This window comes from Acinonyx jubatus, chromosome D4, assembly GCF_027475565.1.
Source record: "Acinonyx jubatus isolate Ajub_Pintada_27869175 chromosome D4, VMU_Ajub_asm_v1.0, whole genome shotgun sequence".
NCBI classification, from domain to species: Eukaryota; Metazoa; Chordata; class Mammalia; order Carnivora; family Felidae; genus Acinonyx; species Acinonyx jubatus.
The window spans coordinates 15,663,466-15,684,733 of record NC_069391.1 but is presented as its reverse complement, the minus strand read 5'-3'; the positions used below and the strand labels follow the sequence as shown (position 1 = coordinate 15,684,733).

Here is a 21,268-nt window from a genome sequence, read left to right as displayed (position 1 = left end):
AAAAGAAAGAAAGAAACAATAAGCAGGAGCTAGCATATTTAAAATAAGTATACAGAGATATTCTAAAAGAATTCTAAAACATAAAGATCTCTGTGAGGTCAAAGAAGCAGAATGTTGATAGTTATAAGAGAGCTCTATAGAGCTAAAGTCCAAGAGGGATGAAAAAAATAGCAGTTCACCATGATTCAGTTCACCAGACTCTTATGGAACCCTTACCGGATAAAAGGTGTGATATGATATTAGGAATTAGGGGTATAGAAATGTCTAATGCAAATTCCTTTATACTCAGTGACAATATTGGTGAGGTTAATAATAGGCTTACCTGCTAACCAGTATTGATCATGCCCCATATTCTGGGCCCTCTTCTAAGGACTCCACATATATTTTCCCATTGGCTTTTTTTCTCACAACACTATGAAGTAAGTTCTATTCGTCTTCAATTAAAAAAAAAAAAAAAAAGGAAATTGAAATTCAAGGCAACAGTGACTCAGAGCCAGTGGGCAAAATACTTGTAGACAGCGACCGATGTAAAAGACAGTGTTAGTGAAGTATTTGCTAAATCCCTCTGTAGGATTGAAAGAATAGGAATGATTTATCAGGACATGTCAGGGAAGGCCTCGTAGATGAAGCAGGCAGCATTTGGTCTGGGCCTGCTGGGATGAGAAAGGTACTGCTACCTGGAGACTGGGGTAATGGAAGGCCATGAGTACATTACAGAGATGTCAAAACGCAGTTGAGTGCTTAACTGCTGGAGCTATAGAATCTGCTAGTGCTCAAAGTTGGGATCCCATCGTGATATGTACCAGTTCTATGACCCTATATGCAAGGTCTTAGCCCCAGTTCTCCATCGGGCTGTATTAAGAATTAAGTAAACCTTGCATGTGAAGCCCAGTACCTGGTGCATGGGAATCACTGATTTTTTTTTTTCCAGCTGTTACTCCTTCCAATTTGGGAACAGTAAGTATAGTAAGCATATCACCAAAGAAGTCTGGTGTGATAGAAGTCTGTAAAAAGTAATCTGAGATAAGTTCATTGTAAGTGGTGAATGTGAAAAGCTTGGACTCTGTTTCAGATTCACATAAAGGGGAATGAGTGCACAGGGGAGGAGATATCAGGAAGCTGTGGTTTTAAGATGAACTCAAAAGGGCACCTCAAAGTGTTAAATCTTATTTTTTATCATTATTATTAAGTAAAGTTCGTGGCTAAATAAAACAAAACCTCATTAAGAGTCAAAAAAGCTCCCTGACAGAGGTCTTCTGTAGAAGGTCTCAAAGTAATGGTGATATTTTTAGAAAGAGCACCCTCCAATTTATTTTTGGAAATATCACTCAAGCAACAATGGAGAGAATGGATGAAGGGAGGTGAAACTTGGGTCAGGGGGTCATTTTGAATGTTTTTGGAATCAAGCAAGTAGTGAACCCCTGAACAAGGAGTTGCAGACAATTTTAGAAGACGAGGGCGAATGGACAAGCACTGGGTCAAAAAGAAAAAAAAAAAAAAAAAAAATATATATATATATATATATATATATATATATATATATGGCAGAACCAAAACTGAAAATTAGAAAAATAAAATTCAGACACTGGTTTTGATAAAAATTAATTCAGAATTTCCAAAAGTTATGAAGTTATCCAAAACAACCCTTAGGGCAACTGGATTTACTCCAGAAGACCTGCACATCATTCAGGGCCTAAAGTTGGTGACATTGGTGGCAAGTCTGAGAATGTTAAGACCTCCTATCCCAGGGTGCTGTTGGTGACTTTGCTGCAATATATCTCATACAGCTAAGAAGACAGACAAATAGGCATTAGAATGTCAGAGTCAAGTATCAGAGACTGGCATTCAGGAAAGGTGATGGGGGGTAACCAATTAAGACTTCCTGCATAGTACATCATATTCTTTTATATCACAGCAGAAAAGTCTATCTCTGAAGCTTCATAATCCTGCGTTTTCCGTGGAAGCATTTACGGAAACAATTCTTCCCAACAGACCGCGCTGAGTACCACTGTGCAAATGATTGTACTGTAGGCCATGTGGGTGATTTCAAGAACAAAGTCCCGGCCTCTTACCTACATGGTTTCTAGCCCTGAATTGTCCAATATGATAACTACTAGACACGTCCAACTCCAAACTGAGATGTGCTATAAATGTAAAAGTCACTCCAGAATTCACAGATGTACAATGAAAAAAACAAAGGAAGTATCTTATTAATGTTTTTATTTGCAGTGCATTGAAATAATAGTGTATTGGATATATTGAGTTAAAATATACTGTTAAAATTGATTTATCCTATTTCTTGTTTACTTTTCTAATGTGGCTACTTGAAAAACATTGCACCTGGCTTTCATTTGTAGCTCATTATATTTCTATTGGATGGTGCTGCTCTAGACTCTGGCCAATTAGACTTCCCGCTGCCCCCTAGTGTAATTGGCATTTCAATGGCTTCATGTCTCACCCCATGCTCATTTGTCAAAACCTACCTATTTCTGAAACCCATGTGAAAGGACGTTGCTTCAATTTATTATTTTCTGAAGTCTCTAACTACATATGATATTCTTGAACTTCTCTCTTGAACTTCTGGAGGAATTTATTTGTCCTTATAATGTATTTATCATAGCTCTTTATGTTTTTGTTCTAATTTTTTTTACCAGAATATAAATTCTTTGAAGGCAATCATGTATATAACACATTTTTATGACCCACAGAGACTAGCACAGTGCGTAAGTTTTCTTTCTTCTGAATTTAAGTCATTCAAGAACCCTATAATCTATTATGGAGTCGTGATGCTTCCTGGATCCCAGAAATTCTGATACATAAAGGGAAGAAACTTATCCCCTTGTTTCTGCTTTTGTGATAGGATAGCTACTAATGTAGACTGTCAGCAGCTTTGTACGGCATGGGGTGGGGTGGGGGGGGAAGGATGGGAAAAAAAGAGTTCCTAGGAATAGGGAAGCTTAGACTTGGAACAGAGAGACTTGGAACTTCTCTAAAAGAAAAGCTAATAAAATGTGTATCCATGTACAAAACATGAGAAACAGAGACAGACGGACAAAGGTCAAAAAATGCTGATTTGTTGTTTTTGCTAGTGAATAGCACACAGTCCAATTGGTCATATTTCAGATGTACTACTCAAAGTAGGCTAACTCCTGTAACATGTAACCTTCAACTTTCAATGGCTTGATGAAATAAAAGCCTAACATTATTTTTCCTGTACAGTACAATCCAATGTGGAGAATCAGAAGTTGAAGGGATGCTTGCTCTACATAGTCATTCAAGGTCCTAGACTCCCTTCATTTTGTGTCTTCTCCCTCTGTTAGGTCACAGGAGAACTTGCCATCCAGCTAGTGCAAGAGGAAAAAGAGAGATTGGGAAGTTTATTAATGGGTCAGTTCTGGAAGTGTCATGTGTCACTTTTATTTACATCTTATTGAACCAAACCTAGTCATGTGGCCACATCCCACTTTAAAGGAAGGGTAGGAAATGCAGCCTAGATGTGGGTTAAAGAGGAGATCAAGTGTGTTGGTCAATACTGGAGTCTCCAGCACAATAGAGCACATGTAGGATAGGGCTTTGATCATTTGTTCTTTCATTCATTCCTTTAAGACAGGATTTCTCAACCGTTGACATTCTTGGGCTGGACAACCCTTTGCTATACAGGGTTATTCTCTGCCTTGTAGGAAATTAACCAGCATCTTGGCCTCTACCTTAATGTGCCAGCACCACTGCCTCCCACCCCAGTCACGTCAATAAAAAATGTCTTCAAATATTTCCATTTGCCCTGGGGGTAGTGCTGGAGGGGATCACCCCTGGTTTGATGTCATATTCCTTTATTCAGTATTTTCCGAATGTCATGAAATATCTCCTATTTGTTAGGGTGGTAGAATTACAGAATTCTTTATTTGATGACATCAGGAGGTTTTTGGTTGTTGTTGTTGTTTTTTTTTCCTTCCTGATCCTTTATACACAGCTGTCACACACAGCATCACAGCAAGGAGAAACCAACTGTAGACAACAGGTCTAATCTCAATTTTCAGCCCATTTATTTGCCTGCATGTAATATTTATCTCCACTTTCATCTCTCTGGATCTCCTGTCTCATATTCAATCACTGGCCTCTAGATTATCTTCTATTTTTAAATCCCTTTAGTCATCTCATCCTGGAATATTGAGTTCACCTTCTCACAACTCTTAAATCTACATGCTTAGTCCAAGATAATCTTTCTCCTATTCTCTAACAGAGAATAGGAATCGTACAGGAACTAAAAGCATCATACGTACACCAAGTACGTAAAAAAAAAAAAAAATGGCACTCATGTTGTCATTTCCACATCCTGTGCCCTTGGTAGACATTGCTAATCAGCCTTGATACTCTTCCCCCCTGAGCCTGGAGTCCGCCACTGAATCAAGGAAGTATTTGAAACAGTCACTATTGATTGAACAGGGTTGTAACAAGAGATTAAAATGATTCGGTCTCTGAGTTCTGGTCCCACTCCTTCATTTCAGAGAAAAGGAAACTGAGAACCAGATTATGAAATGGATTGCTCAGGCCACATAGAATTTTGACATTTTGGCCTTTTGTTTCTTCTCTCGTTCCTGTGGTAAGAATGAACAACGAGGCTTGCCCAAGTCCTGTGGAAATGAAGCCTTGAAAAAGGTTGCTAAAAGCAGGACAGTTGCTTAGGAGTGTGTTAGGATGAACTTGAGCTCAGGCAGATTCTTTTTTCTCTGCTTTTTGAACAACAAAGTACACTCTAATATATTGAGCAGAGATTGGAGGGGTATAATTACCCCCACCACGCTGGTTTTTTAAGAGATCAAAGAAAAAGGAAGATTCTGAATACTAACTAAATGCCTGAATTTAAAATTCAAGAAAAATGCCACATGAAAATAGGGTTAACTGCAGGAGAATTCGCCAAGGGTGAATGTGATATGTATATTTGAATGATAGGATTTGAGATTCAATGTTAGGCAGAGTCTTTTTAGGGAAAAAAAAAAGCATCAGTGTCTGGTGGGAAATCAGAGGCTGTTTATGCTTTATCATTTGTATACAATAAAGTACATTGGGAAGAAAAATTGACCCTGGTTCATTTTCTCATCTGGGTTTTATTTCTCTACTTTCAGCTTTCCTGGCCAAGGCTCATACCATCCATGTTTATGTGAAATGGGCCAGTGCGCCCATCTTGCCTTTCGATAATTATAGGTCTCCCCAGGAAAATGGCTTTACAGAGGGATTTTATACAGGTTTTAAAGATTTTATTATGAAGGATTCAGCTCTTCCACAATTATTAGTTTTAAAAGGTGCTTTGTAGCCGCTGCTGGTAGAACAGATATTGATCCCTTTACAATGGGAAGCCTAACTCTCATATACCCACGTGAGTGCTGTACTTTGGCATCTTTTAAACTGATATAAGAATGCAGTGAAGCAAAATGATCATTTTCCTTGTTGGAAGGCCTTGTATCCCCACTAATGATGACAGAATAAACTTAGACCCGTGGGCAATAGTAACCACAAATTTCACTTTGGTTTTAGCAGTTACACTGGAGGCTGTAATGAACTTCACACAGTTGCATGGCGTTTGCTCAAGAGGCAATTGCTAAACTTGTTAAATAGACAACATTCTAAGTATCTTTTCACTCAGTCATCTCCTCTCCATCATCTCTGCCTTAGCTACCACCTCCTTTGGTGACTCAGCTTCCCAGTGGTTATCTCTTTGGCTTGTTTGCTTCCCTGTTGTAATTATTTAGTGCCAGGATCTCCCTTGCTATAGGAGTGAATCCAAACTATACCATATGTATTCCAAACCCCTGGCACTCTGGTTCATATATACTTTGTGTCTTAACTTTCTCTCACATGAACCTCATGAACCAGGCTAACAAATTAACAAACATAGCATATCTCATTTTGGCAGAATAAACCAATTTATGGTGTGTATTTCAATGCAGCTATATGGTCCAAGAAATGGCATGGAAGTTTTAGAGCCAGCCTGATTATATCTATATATATATATCATCTATATCTATATCTATCTACATCTATATTTTTAATTTTTTTGTTTCTTCACTTGGTGAATGGCCTTGAGAAAATCATTTAACTTATCAGAATCATACGTCCTAAAATGAGCATAACGGTGAAGAGAAACAGATGTAAGGGGCCAGACGCAGTGGCTGGCGTATCACTGCTATGCCATTAAAAAAGGGAACTATATTTCCTGGACAGTGCTGGAGCCCAGGCAAAGGTAGGGGGGATGCCACAGGGCTGGAAGAGTATTGGCAGAAGGTAGGGGCTTAGGCTGGGGGTGATGGAGACCACTGAAGATTTTTGAACACCAGAGCAACATGGTCAGAGAAATACACGGTCAGGTGGCTCTGAAAGACAGGATAGGGAAGAGACAAGATGGAGATTTGGAGACCAGTTAGAGGCTGTTATAATAATCCAGGTAAGAGTTAACAAGGGGACTGAGGTGTTTATCATGGAAATAAAAGAAAAGTCCAGATGTGAGAAAGACTGCAGCTGTTCTAAGGGAATGAACATTTAGTCAATTATTACTATGTGGGGAACACTGTACTTTTTGTTAATTATTGCTGTGTTCTGGCTTGTAAGCCCAGTAATTATTTTGATGTTTAGACAAGAAAAGTTTCTCTCATCCAAAGCAAATTTTGTTAGCAAATATGGTCAGGTGACTTTTCTATGGCCACCCTACAGTCGATGTTGGAACCAAGATTAGAATGTAGATTGGTTCAAAAAATAGAACTACCCTATGATCCAGCAATCAAACTACTGAGTATTTAACTCAACAAATACAAAAACACCAATTCAAAGGGATATATACACCCCTACATTTATTGCAGCATTATTTCCAATAGCCAAACTATTACTCAGCCATAAAAAAGTATGAAATCTTAACCATTTGCAATGACATGGAAAGAGCTAGAAAGTATAATGCTGAGCGAAGTAAATAATTCAGAGAAAGACAAATGCCATACGATTTCATTTATATGTGGAATTTAAGAAACAAAACAAATGAGCAAAGGAAAAATAAAAGAGAGAGAGATACAGACCAAGAAACAGACTCCTTAACTATAGAGAACAAACTGATGATCCCATCACCAGAGGGGAGGTGGGTGTGGGAATGAGTGAAATAGGGGATGAGGATTAAAGAGGGCACTTGTAATGATGAAAAAATAAAATAAAATAAAATAAAATAAAATAAAATAAAATAAAATAATAAAATAATTGAAAAAATATAGGTTGACCTGGATCCAAAGTTTATGTACTTTCCATGTGTGTGTTCTATCATGCTGCCTTCTGGAAAGGCTTGTGCTAGGGTACTTTGCTTTGCTAGGGAAGGTGTGATGAGAGCATAAAGTTCATGGAGGAAAGTGATGAGAGATGAAGCCATACATATAGACAAGGATTAGGTCCCAGGAAGCCTAGTGTGCCAGATGGTGGAGTCAGACCCTGTGGGTAATGTGGAATGCTTAAAGAGTTTGTGAAGTTAAGAAACAAGAACATGGGAAAGAATGGAGGCAGGGAGATAGGTTAGGGATTCTTACAAAAATTCAGGCAAGAAAACTAAGGAAGCTTGAACTCAGTCAAGGCGGTGGGAGTGAAAGTATATTTATTGATATAGAAGATATTGGCTATGTATTGCCAATGAGTAAAAACAAGTTTCTAAATAATGTGAATCCCACTTTGCATTCCAAAGATAAATAGATATGCCTGTATCTTTATATGGATCTTGCTCGCTCTCTCTCTCCCTCTGTGTGTGTGTGGGGGGGGGGGTTGTCTGTCTGTCTGTCTCTGTAATGTCTTCATGGATAATCCTGGAGTGAGAGGGTGACTGGCATTTTTTCCTGCTCTTTTTGATTCTAGTTAATACATTTTAAGTAATTCCTATATCAGGAACTATGCTAAAAGCTTTATGGCCCTTTGCTTATTTAATAACTATAATAGATGAGGTGGATACTAATATGAAATCAAGTTTTATGGAAAGTAAGCAGTTTGCCTAGAACGTAGTTGCTTTGTTGAATGAATGAATACAGACTGTGTGTATTTTAGTGGTAGGGGGAGAACCCCCAAAATACCAGCATGCGTCTGTGGATTGATCTTTTAACCATTACATAATATTTTATAATTCATCTATCAGTTGATTTGAGCCAAAACACAGCTTGAACAACATGGGTCCACTTACATGTGGATTTTTTCCCAATAAATACATTATAGTACTCTAAATGTATTTTTTCTTCCTTGTGATTTTCTAAGAAACATTTTCTTTTCTCCAGCTTACGCTATTGTTTTTTTTAAGAATTTTTTTAAGGGGTATTTATTTTTCACAGAGAGAGAGAGACACTGAGCGCAAGCAGGGGAGGGGCAGAGAGACAGGGAGACACAGAATCTGAAGCAGGCTCTGGGCTCTGAACTATCAGCATAGAACCCAACGTGGCACTTGAACGCACAGATCGTGAGATCATGACCTCAGTTGGATGCTGAAGTTGGATGCTTAACTGACTGAGCCACCCAGGCGCCCCTTGAGCTTACTTTATTATAAGAATGCAGCATATAATACAGATAACATGTGTGTTAATTGACTATTGATGTTGTTGGTAAATCTTCTGGTCAACAGTAGTCTATTAGTAAAGTTTTGGGGGAGTCAAAAGTTATATGTGGATTTTCTACTGTGTGGGGTTTGGAGGCCCCACCCCGTACTGTGCAGGAGTCAACTGTAAAATACATTGTATGTATTTGAAAACTGATTTAATAAGGTATAAAGTAGTTGTTACAGGGCGCCTGGGTGGCTCAGTCGGTTAAGTGTCTGACTTCAACCCAGGTCATGATCTCACGGTGGGTGAATTCTAGTCCCACGTCGGGCTCTGTGCTGTCAGCTAGGAGCCTGGAGCCTGGTTCAGATTCTGTGTCTCCCTCCCTCTCTCTCTTTCTCTCTCTCTCTCTCTCTCTGCCCCTCCCTTGCTTGTGTTCACTCTCTCTCTCTAAAATAAATATAAATAAACATTAAAAAACTTTTGAAAAATATTTGTTACAAATAATATAGTTATCCAGCTCTCACTCATTCATAGAAAAAATGACCATTTTGTCTATTTTTAAACTTTTATTGTAAAATAAATGCATGCATACAGTAAAAATATAAATCATTTAAATAATAAAATAATAAAAAAGAGTCTCCCAGAAAAGTCAGCTTCACATTTACACATCAAAGAATACCACTGTGGATTGCTTATATGTGTGTATGCGTGTATGAATCTTTCCAGAAATGTTGAAAGCACAAGCAAGCATATGTATATATCCTTTATTTAATTTGTTAAAAACAGATGAGGTCATACTATATACACTGTTTGAAACATTGATCTTGTTTTTCTCTAAATGTGGATTAAAGATCCTTCTGTAACTGCACATAAGAAAGTCCTCAATCTTTTTGTAGACTCTAAAAAACAAAACAAATGAAGAAACACAAAGCAGAAACAGACCCATAAACACAGAGAACAAACTGGTGGTTGCCAGAGGGATGGGGAGTGGGGGATGGGCAAAATGGGTAAAGGGGAGTAGGAGATACAGGCTTCCAGTTATGGAATGAAGTCATGGAGATAAAGGTACAGCATAGGGAATATTGTCAATGGTATTGTAATAGCATCATATGGTGACTGATGGTAGCTACACTCCCGGTGAGCACAGCATAACCTACAGACTTGTCCAATCACTGTGTTATACACCTAAAACTAATGCAACACTGTGTATCAGCTGTGCTTCAATTAAAAAAAATAAAGTCTCAGTTTTTTAAATGGAATAAAGAGTTGCATGAGTATACCTTACTTAATCTGATTCATCTTTTATGGACATTAGGAAAGTTCTTACATATACATGACCAACAGTATCTAGGGATAAATTATTAGAAATTAAATTGCTGGCTAAAAGAAGCTGTACATATTTAATTTTAATTGAGGTGGCCAAATTGACTCTCTCTCTCTTTCTCTCTCTCTATATCTATCTATCTATCTCTATCTATCTCTGTCTATATATCTCTCTCTATATATAGAGATAGATAGAGATAGATAGAAATAGAGATAGAGATAGAGATATAGGTATAGATATAGATATATCAGAAAATATATATATATCCACGATTTATATATATCGGCAATATATGTATATATGGAAATATATATGCTGATATATACATATATATGTATATATCAGTGGTACATGATAATGTCTTTTTCCCCTTATACTTACTTGCTAACACATTTGCTCTTTGGCAAAATGATAAATAAAAATGGTGTCTACTTATTATTTTAATTTTTTTCCTTTAATTATGAGAAATTTTGGCCATCTTATATACATGTTCACTGGCTATTTGTGTGTGTCTGTGCATGAGTGAAATTTTCTATGAACGACGTTTTTATGTCCTTTCCAGCTTCTCATTGGGCAATAGTTATTTTTTTCTTACTGATTGGTAACGGTTCCATTTATTTATTTATTTATTTATTTATTTATTTTCAACGTTTATTTATTTTGGGGACAGAGAGAGACAGAGCATGAACGGGGGAGGATCAGAGAGAGAGGGAGACACAGAATCGGAAACAGGCGCCAGGCTCTGAGCCATCAGCCCAGAGCCTGACGTGGGGCTCGAACTCCCGGACTGCGAGATCGTGACCTGGCTGAAGTCAGACGCTTAACCGACTGCGCCACCCAGGCGCCCCAAGGTTCCTTAAATATTAAGGGGATTAACTATTTTCCCTGTGTTGCATATAAAATTCTCATGACTTATGTTTATATTTTGGCTATGTCTCTAAATGTTACACAAAGTATTTATGTATGTATAGTTAATAGTCTATATGTTGGTAGTTTGTGGTTTTAGGCCAAGTATATTAAGACCGTTAGTTTGTGGTTTTAGGCCAAGTATATTAAGACCGTCCCAACTCAAGACTTTCTTTGATATTTTTCTCGTTATGTTTTCCACTTCATCTTGGATCTTTGCTCCATCTAGAATTTATTTTGGTGTGAAAAAAAGATGGGGTATTTAGCTTCTACTGTGCTACTCACTCTAAATGGCTAGCCTGTTGTCCCAGAAAATCTATTTAATAAGCCATCTTTCCCTCACATTTGAAACACTGTAATAATGCATTTGTTCAATGTACATTTGGGCCCATTTGGAAAATTTTTATTATGTTCCATTAATTTGTTAGTATTTTCTTGCTACAATGGCACATAGTTTTTACTACTATTTCCTTGTAATACATTTTAGTATCTGATGGGACTTGGCCCCTCTCATGTTCTCTTGTTCAAAATGGTTCTCGCAATTTCCTCATGCTTATTTTCCAGATGGATTTTGGAATGACATATTCAAGTTCTAAGGTGAAATATTATATTAATATATTTGTTGGGGTTACCATGAATATTTAGATTAATATAATTGACTTTTTAAGCCATTTACACCTTCTTGTACAAGAATAAAGTAGGTCTTTTTATTCACTATTGTATTCTTTTATGGTTATCAGTAGAGTTTTACAGGCTTTTTTTTTTCATACATGCCTTGTACATATCTTATGTTTATTTCTAGGAAATTAATCCATATTATTACTTTTATAAATGAGATATGTTCATATGTTAAATTTATATTAATATAATATATAAGCATTATTGAATTTTGTATTAACAATTCTAACCAATTATCTTATGATCCTCTTCTAATAATTTAAGTAATTTCTCTGTTTTTAATGATAGAGTCATCTCATTTGATGATAATTTTCTATTTTTCCTTTTATATAATTTTCTTTTCTAAAAAATTTTTTTAATGTTTTTTAATTTATTTTGAGACAGAGAGAGACAGAGCATGAGCAGGGGAGGGGCAGAGAGAGGGAAACACAGAATCTGAAGCAGGCTCCAGGCCCTGAACTGTCAGCACAGAGCCTGAGTGGGGCTTGAACTCACGGACTGTGAGATCATGACTTGAGTTGAAGTCGGATGCCCCAACCAACTGAACCACCCAGGCGCCCCTATAATTTTCTTTTCTAAATGCAATGGCTAATACAACCAGAGCAATATTAAATAATAGATGATATGGTATGTCCCTTCCTTGTTCTTTATTATAATGAAAAAGCTTTCATTATTTCAAAATATTAACATTTTGTTTGACATAGGGTTAAGGGAGTATCTATTTCATACTTTATTAAGTACCAAAAAAAATCAGGTATAGACAAATCTGATCATTTTTTTGTTTTGGTATTTATTGAGATAACCACATGCTGAGTGTTCCCCTTGATTTAGGAAAATATTGACTACTGTTAATTCATACTTAATCTCGAATAGTTCTTTCCTTCCTAGGTGAAGAAAAAATCTATTTGGTTATAATGTGTTAATGTGTTAATTCATGTGAAGATGGACTCTATTTGCTAGGAGTTCAGGGTTTTAAAATCAGTATTCAGAGGGGTGCCTTAGTGGCTCAGTCGGTTAAGCCGCCGACTTGGGCTCAGGTATGATCTCGTGGTCCGTGAGCTCGAGCCCCACATTGGGTTCTGGCTGACAGCCCAGAGCCTGGAGCCCGCTTTGGATTCTGTGTCTCCCTTCCCCACTCGCGCTCTGTCTCTCTCTGCCTTTCAAAAATGAATAAATGTTAAAAAAAAATTTTTTTTAATCAGTATTCAGAGATGGGATGTGTCTGCATTTTCCTATTTTGTCCTAATTATCTGATTTTGGAATCAATATTGTCTTTTTCCAGCCACTTCCCCCTGCTCAACATACATAAACACACACACACTCTTTAAAGTAGATAGTCAATGGGGACACCTGGGTGGCGTCCGACTTCGGCTCAGGTCGTGATCTCACTGTCCGTGAGTTCAAACCTCGCGTTGGGCTCTGTGCGGACAGCTCAGAGCCTGGAGCGGGCTTCAGACTCTGTGTCTCCCTCTCTCTCTGTCCCCTCCCCTACTTGTACTCTGACTCTCTCTCTCTCAAAAATAAATAAACAGTAAAAAAAAATTTTTTTAAATAAAGTAGATCATGGATGGTCTAATTTTTCCTGCAAACAACTGTCTTTCATTTTATTTATTCTACTGTGTTTCTGTTTTCAAAATCATTAATTTTGATTTTTACTTATTAATTCCCACCTTTTTCCTTCCTTTTATTTTATGTTGCATTTCCTAACCTTTTTAGTTGGATAGTTAATTCATTTATTTTCATGCTTTTTGAATATAGCAATGTGTATGCATCTACGAATAGTTCCTTGAGCATAATTATGACTTTATTACATAAGGCCCTATCTATGGTATTTTCATCACTGCTATTTTTAAAATATTCAGCATTTTTAGCTGTGCTTTTCTCTTTGTTCTAGGGGTCATTCAAAGAGGGTGGAATCAGTGAGGATTCTGATTTTGTCCCTGTCCTTACAAACCCATTATGACTTTACTGTGATCAGAAAATATGATCTTTTAAACTGTTTAGACCTTCTTTAAAAAAATTTTTTTTAAATGTTTGTTTATTTTTGAGAGAGAGACAGACAAAAGGACTGTGAGTGGAGGAGGGGCAGAGAGGGAGAAGGAGGCACAGAATCAGAAGCAGGCTCCAGGCTCTGAGCTGTCAGCTCAGAGCTCGATGTGGGACTCAGACCCATGAACCATGAGATCATGACCTGAGCTGAAGTCAGATGCTCAGCTGACTGAGCCACCCGGGTGCCTCAACTGTTTAGACCTTCTTATACAAGAAGAAGGAACATCTTTTTATTTACTCTAATCTTCTTTTATGATTATGAGTAAAGTTTTATAGTTTTTTTTTTCATATAGGCCTTGTATCTGTCTTGTTATTTCTAGGAAATTAATCTTTATCATTACTTTTATAACGGATATTTTCTTACTTTAAATTTATATTAACATAACATAATTATAAGTATTACTGAACTTTACTAATAATTCTGACTAATCATCTTATACATTATCTTACTTCTAATAATTTAAGCCATTTCTCTGAGGTTTTGTTTTTTCATTTCTCTGAGTTTTTAATGATAAAATGACTTTTCCAATTTCTACCTTTGATCAATTATTGAAGTTTTAATAGTAAAGAAATACAAGACTGAAATACATAAATGTCCAATGGGCACTTGTAAACAGTAGGTGTTTACTATCCTCTGATATAGAATTAATATCTGCCTCATGGGTTTAGTTATTTAAGTAATTCTTTATCTCTTTCCTTCTACTTGAAGTGTCTTTCTTAAGCTGAGAGTTCATTTATTTTTTTTTATTTATTTATTTTTCAACGTTTATTTATTTTTGGGACAGAGAGAGACAGAGCATGAACGGGGGAGGGGCAGAGAGAGAGGGAGACACAGAATCGGAAACAGGCTCCAGGCTCTGAGCCATCAGCCCAGAGCCTGATGTGGGGCTCGAACTCACGGACCGCGAGATCGTGACCTGGCTGAAGTCGGACGCTTAACCGACTGCGCCACCCAGGCGCCCCATGAGAGTTCATTTAAAAAGCTCTGTCTGGGTGCTTGGATGGCTCAGTCGGTTGAGCTTCCGACTTCGGCTCAGGTTATGATCTCACGGTTTGTGAGTTCAAGCCCCGCATCTGGCTCTGTGCTGACAGCTCAGAGCCTGGAGCCTGCTTCAGAATCTGTGTCTCCCTCTCTCTCTTTCTCTAAACCTCCCCCAGTCATGCCCTGTCTCTGTCTCTCTCAAGAATAAATAAACATTAAAAAAATTGTTTAAGTTCTGTCAATGTTGTTTTTTGTAATTTTGACATTTTCTACATTTTTTCCCTTAATATCGATGCTGTGGTATTAGGGACGTAACAAGTGATGATTTTAAGATCCCCATTGTTGTATCATTAGTAAACCCCCTTCTTTATCTTATTTCGTTCTTTTTTCCCCCTGGTTTTGATTTTATTCTATGCTTGCAACTTAATTCCCGGTATGTTTTTGTTTGAATAGTAGGTCTTCATTCGGTACTGTCATCTTTCAAAGGCACTTGTTCAAACTGCTTCTAACTTCATGTTGTTTTATGAATCAATACAGTGGTCTTCTTGAATAATCCGTGGGTTCAGCCCATTGTAATTATATAGTATGTGTGGGTTTTATTTCAGTTCTGTCATTTTATCTTCTGTTAATTTCTTAGTTTTGTGCCCATTAGATTTTCTACAGTTTGCTTTTGGACATGCCCTTCTTTGATTCATCTTGTGTCTCTCATTTTCCTCTGAGAAGTTGGAAGATTCTTTGGAAAGAGTTTTTAAAACACCCTATTGGTTATATTTATAGTTAGTAATAATATGCCTAAATATGTTTTTCTCCACTTAACAAGTAGAAGTAATATTTTTGGAATCCTCCCACCGTGGTGGAAAATAAGAAAAATTAGCTCCGTGTATGCACACACAGACACACGTCTTTACACCTCCCATGTTTCCACTTCAATTTTTTGTTAGTTTCATGTTCATATATATTTTCATGGCTTAGAGGAGCTACATTTTGCACTGCAACCAAAATTCTCACAATTCTTTAAACTTAGTTCTACATTAAAATAAAGTGAGTGCATAAGAACTTTGCTTCTATAGTTCTTCCTTTCTATGCATTTTATTTTGCTTCATTTCTTGGTTGACTGGATTGTATAACCATGCCTTTTTTTCAAGAAAGGCTCATGGGTGACATTTCCTCTGAGTTCTACCATGTATAAAAATGGCTTTCGGGTGCGTTTATGCTTGAACACCAATTTGGCATGGTATGAAATTCTTGGGTCACATTTCCCTTGCCTTGGACCAGAGTAGACATTGCTTGTATGCATTGCTTCACTGTCTGCCAGCAGTGAATGTTGTCTAGACAGAAACAGAAGCCAGAGTGTTCCTCATTCCCTTCTCTTTAGGGGATCCTGTCTGTGTGTTCAAGTGCCTTCAGGAGGCATTCTTTATCTTTGAAAATTAAGAACCTATATGGCTGTGTCTCACAGCTGATATGCTTTTGCTTGTCTGGCTTTGTTAATCCACTTTCCCAAGACCAGTTGTGCCCTTTCACTTGGTACATGTAGGTGTTTCTTTAATTCATTATGTTTTCTGTCACATTACTATAAGCATATCGGTGTGTTTTTTGGTTTTTTTTGGTTTTTGTTCTCTTTTTAGGGAACATTCATCATCCATATGTTTTCTCTCCTCTAGAATGTGTCACTACATTTTTCTTTCTGATCACTTTTAGTCCTTATTCTTTTTCATGTTATTTTATATTATTTCTCTAAACCTAAATGCTTCGGTGTTCAGTGAAGTCTTAACTCTCTCTCTTTTTTACTTCTCATGATAATTTAATTTCTATAATGAAGTTGTAATTATTTGTCTATTATTTTATTTGTTATATCTAATTATTTGTTATATCCTCTTCCCTGAGTTCATTCCTCTCCTTAGTGATTGATGTCTCTGTTTCTGCAAGAAGAAGTCTCTTGTGTTTCCCTGGAATCCCTCTATGATTATGGTGCTCTAGGTGATGATTTAGATCTGTTTATCTTTACGCAGCTAATTGTGCCATGTGAAAGATTACAGAGCTGATCTAGCAGCAGACCTGTGTTTCAAAGAGGTATACAGGAGATGAGTTCAGACGAGACCACGGCAAAGGCCTGGTTGCAGTGCCTTAGGAATAGAGTCAGGGCAGAATTTTCAACCAGCTGATCTTTCAGACTTGTAGTGCAGGAGGATTTTCTGTAGCCTAACTCTGTAATTGCTCATCCAGTCACCATGGGGAAAATCATCTCTCCCTACATCATCCTACATCATCACCTTACCAGCTACCCCCGACACCCCTGCCTAGAGCAAATACTGTGTATTCCATGGGGGATCTGTGAACCATGGCTGAATCTTCTCATTGTGACCCCAGAATAGTTGAAGCTGTGGAAGGATGCCTACCTTTTAGAATAGCTGCTACAAAAAGCTGGCAATACCAAATGCTGGTAAGAATATACAGTAGCAGGAGCTCTCTTTTGTTGCTGCTAAGAATACCAATGGAAAAAGCCACTTTGGAAGACAATTGGCAGTTTCTGACAAACCAAATACAGTCTTACCATGCCATCGAACATTTGCACACCTAGGTTTTTTTCTCCAGTGGTTTGAAAACACATGTCCAGTTAAAATCTGCATGTGGGGGCACCTGGGTGGCTCAGTCAGTTAAGCGTCCAACTTCGGCTCAGGTCATGATCTCATGGTTCATGAGTTGGAGCCCCGCGTCAGGCTCTGTGCTGACAACTCAGAGCCTGGAGCCCACTTCAGATTCTGTGTCTCCCTCTCTCTCTGCCCCTCCCCCGCTCATGCTCTATCTCTGTCTCTCAAAAATAAATAAACGTTAAAAAAAATCTGCATGTGAATGTTTACAGCAGCTGTATTACAATCACCAGAAACATTTTAGATGTCCTTCAATAGGTCAATGCGACAAATCAATAGGGGAGTACATAAACAAATTGTGGTATATCAATAAAATGGAATACTTATTTATTTATTAAAGTTTATGTATTCATTGTGAGAGAGATAGAGACACAGAGAGAGTGAGCGGGGGGGGGGGGCGCGCAGAGAGAGAGAGAGAGAGAGAGAGAGAGACAGAAGATCCCAAGCGGACTTCACACGGTAAGTGTGGAGCCTGACATTGGGTTTGAACCCATAAACCATGAGATCATGACCTGAGCCCAAACCAAGAGTTGGACGCTTAACCAACTGAGTCACCCTGGCACTCCAAAATGGAGCATTTAAAAGAAATAAGCTATATGGGAGTGTGGGGGGGGGGGGATGGGTGAAATGGGTGAAGGGGATGAAGAGTACACTGAATATGTTGAGCACTGAATCCTGTATAGAATTGTTGAATCACTATATTGTACACCTGAAACTAATAAAACATGGTATGCTATACTACAATTAATTTTTTAAAAAAGAAATAAGCTACTAAGCCATCAGAGACACAGATAACCCTTAAGTACATACTGCTAAATGAAAAATCCAGTCTCAAAAGGCTACATACTGTATGATTTCAAGTATGTGCCATTCTGGAAAAGGTAAGACTATTGAGTCAACTAGGTGGAGACTGAAAGAGGGAGGGTTGCGTAGGTAAAGCACAGGGGATTTTTAGAAAGATGGGTCTATTCTGTATTATATTGTAATGGTGGATACATGGCATTTTGCATTAGTAACACCCACGGAGCTTTATAGCACGAAGAGCAAATCGTAATATATGCAAACTAAAAAAAATCTCAGAGGTTGCGGGATCCCAGCAAGGAATGTGCATCATGGCAAGAGAATCTAACTGTATCACAAATGTACGAAACACCCTCAATGTCAGTGGTGGTGGGGAGGGAAATGCCGACCTAAGTCACTTTGAAATAAATAGTGTCTGTAAGACAAAAAGCAAAAAAAAAAAAAAAAACCTGCATATCAACACCATACTCTAGTTGATAAAGTTGGTTCCCACGGGTATACAGGTTAACAATTCTGATATTTCCATCTAGTGAGAACAGACTCTGGACATACTGAGGCTCCATTTCAGCTCTGCTTCCAGAAAAGAAGCCACAATATTCTCATACTCCATTTCCTCCTCCTGGGCATACAGTAAGACTTCAGTAGGCTACAGCCATGTGGCTCTATCTGGGAAATAAAAGATGGGCTAAAGGGATGCACAGCACAGCCAGGCCCGGCTCCTAAAATCTTCAGCCACGTCCAGGTCCTCCCTTTCTTCTTCTACAGAGACCTGCAGAGGACACATCTTTAGGATACATACATTACAGGAAGAAGGGAGTCTAGATTTTCAAGTTACCACCTAGAGGGGAGCCTCCGAGGAGAACCACCCGATCCACATTGGAATATCATGTGAGAGATAAATAGAATTGTTACACTGTTATGACGCTGAAATATGGGGATCATTATAGTCAGTGCAATCTTCCTAAGTGGTCATTCATCAGGGCATCATTGTATCAATATTAAATATGTGAGCTCAGATTTGGGCTTTGGACAGTTAGGGTAGGAGAGACAGAAAATATTACTAACACTTGCTTCACTGGACTCAAGGAGGGACGTGGACTCAAGGACGACTATGCCTTGTTTAAAATGGCACTCTTTGCTTCCAGAAAGGCCCGCTGATGCCTGTATTAAATATAAGCTCATGTGCACCATCTGCGTGGCATGCTTAGAGCTGTGAGGATCATGGAGGGGAAGATGTTACTCATTAGAAATTATATTACTCAGCCATCAAAAAGAATAAAATCTTGCCCTTTGCAGCAACATGGCTGGAGCTAGACGGCATTATGCTAAGTGAAATAAGTCAATCAGAGAAAGACAAATCCCATATGATTTCACTCATATATGGAATTTAAGAAACAAAATAGATGAACATGTGGGAAGGGGGTGGAGAGAAGAGAGGGAAACAAACCATAAGAGACTCTCAACTACAGAGAACAAACCAAGGGTTGATGGAGGAGGGTGGGTGAGGGGATGGGCTAAATGGGTGAAGCGTATTAAGGGCACTTGTGGGGCACCTGGGTGGCTCAGTCAGTTAAGCATCTGACTTCAGCTCAGGTCATGATCTCCGGTTTGTGAGTTCGAGCGCTGCGTCAGGCTCTCTGCTGACAGCTCCGAGCCTGGAGCCTGCTTCACATTCTGTGTCTCCCTCTCTCTCTGCCCCTCCCCCACCTCATGCTCTGTCTCTGTCTCTCTCTTTCAAAAATAAACATTAAAAATTAAAAATAAAAAAAAGAAGGGCACTTGTGATGAGCACTGGGTGTTGTATGTAAGTGATGAATTACTAAATTCTCTTCCTGAAACCAATATTGCACTGTATGAAAAGTAACTAAAATTTAAATTAAAAATAATTTAAAAAAGAAATATATTAATAAAAAGAAAATTTTCTGAGGTATTACAAACACTTTTTCTCGTTTTTTTCTCCTCCTCAGCTATCTATGTTGATCATTTTACAGAAAACTGAGGTTTAGAGAGGTTAAGCACAAAGCCCAAAGTCATACCTTTAATCAGTAGCAGAAGCTGGGCTCAAAATTCAAAATGTCTAACCACTAATCCCGTATTCATTCTATACAATGCACTTTCTCTGAGCCTAGAAATACATGTCAGGCTCAAGGAGCATTATCTGGTCAATCCAAATCCGTGTTTATCTCAAGAATCAAAGATTGAATTTCAAGAATGACCAGCAAACGCTAAGGACTCCTTAGAGTCCCGAGTCACTGGGTAGATAGATATTTGAGACAGCCAGGATGCAGTCTGGCACATAGGTTTGTGACAGACAGTGCCACATGGGACTCAGGGCAAGGGGCTTTGCATTGTCTGGGTGGGTCTGAACATTACCTCTATCATGTATCAGCTCTGAAGACCTGAGCACTTTTAATACCCCTGAGCATCCATCTGTGATTATTTGTAGCAAAAAAAAAAAAAAAAAAAGTAAATTCTGCCTAGAAAATGCATGGAAAATTACCAAGCACGAATGAGATCTTCAATACGCCTGCAGTAACTGTGGTGGTACCCAGTAGCCGTTGGTGGAGTGTTCTTGGAGATAGTTAGGTTATGGCTTGTACGACATTGAGAAGTCACGTGGTCTATTGTGCTATGCGTGAGCTGCCTCTGTTTGACCCTGACGCTTGAGCTCCTGGGGAACACACACAGAGGCAGCTTACCTTCCTCACTACCACAATCTTGCCCACAGAATAATAGATGATTTTGGATGCAAAATAAGGAGCAGTCTTGACTCACTTCATAGTCTAAGCTGATTTCAGGACCAAGTCGCTTCCAACATAGCATAAAGATAAATTTTGGCCTTCTTGTCAGCCGGCTTCTCGCTCTCCCCACCGAGTCTTTTTATTCAAGGATGCTGGATGTGATTTAACTCTATTCCATACAAACTATTTGGGGGGAAAGATCTGGTAAATATTAGGAAATGTTGATTTACGTTCTTATGTTGATGATAAAAGTAAGAGTTCATTACAGAAAATACTTACGAATATGAAGTCGAAAATAAAAATCACCTTTAATCCTCCCCAACCATAAATAAGCTCTTTCATTTTAAGATACTTTCATTGTATTTTTAATGCAGACACACATATGTTTATGTGTAGGTACAATATGTTTGTAATATATTTAGCATTATGGGGGAGAGTATCCCGTGAATATTTTAGAAAGATATATAAGCCTTAAATTTACAGATTAGCAAACGAAAGAAAACATTCGCCAAACAGAATATTATTCTTTGAAGAACCGGTCTTTACCTTTAATGAGCAAACACAACAGAAAGTGCTTCTTGTGGCCCTTCTGG

General features: G+C 38.1%; 1 long non-coding RNA gene across 1 annotated transcript; it reads left to right on the top strand.

Moving 5' to 3' along the window:
• The first annotated feature begins 55 nt into the window (after positions 1-55).
• Positions 56-19,392, top strand: LOC113592810 (uncharacterized). The gene is made up of 3 exons (XR_003412753.2): positions 56-226; positions 18,465-18,564; positions 18,700-19,392. It is a non-coding gene; the product is annotated as an uncharacterized LOC113592810 (long non-coding RNA).
• Positions 19,393-21,268: the final 1,876 nt, after the last annotated feature.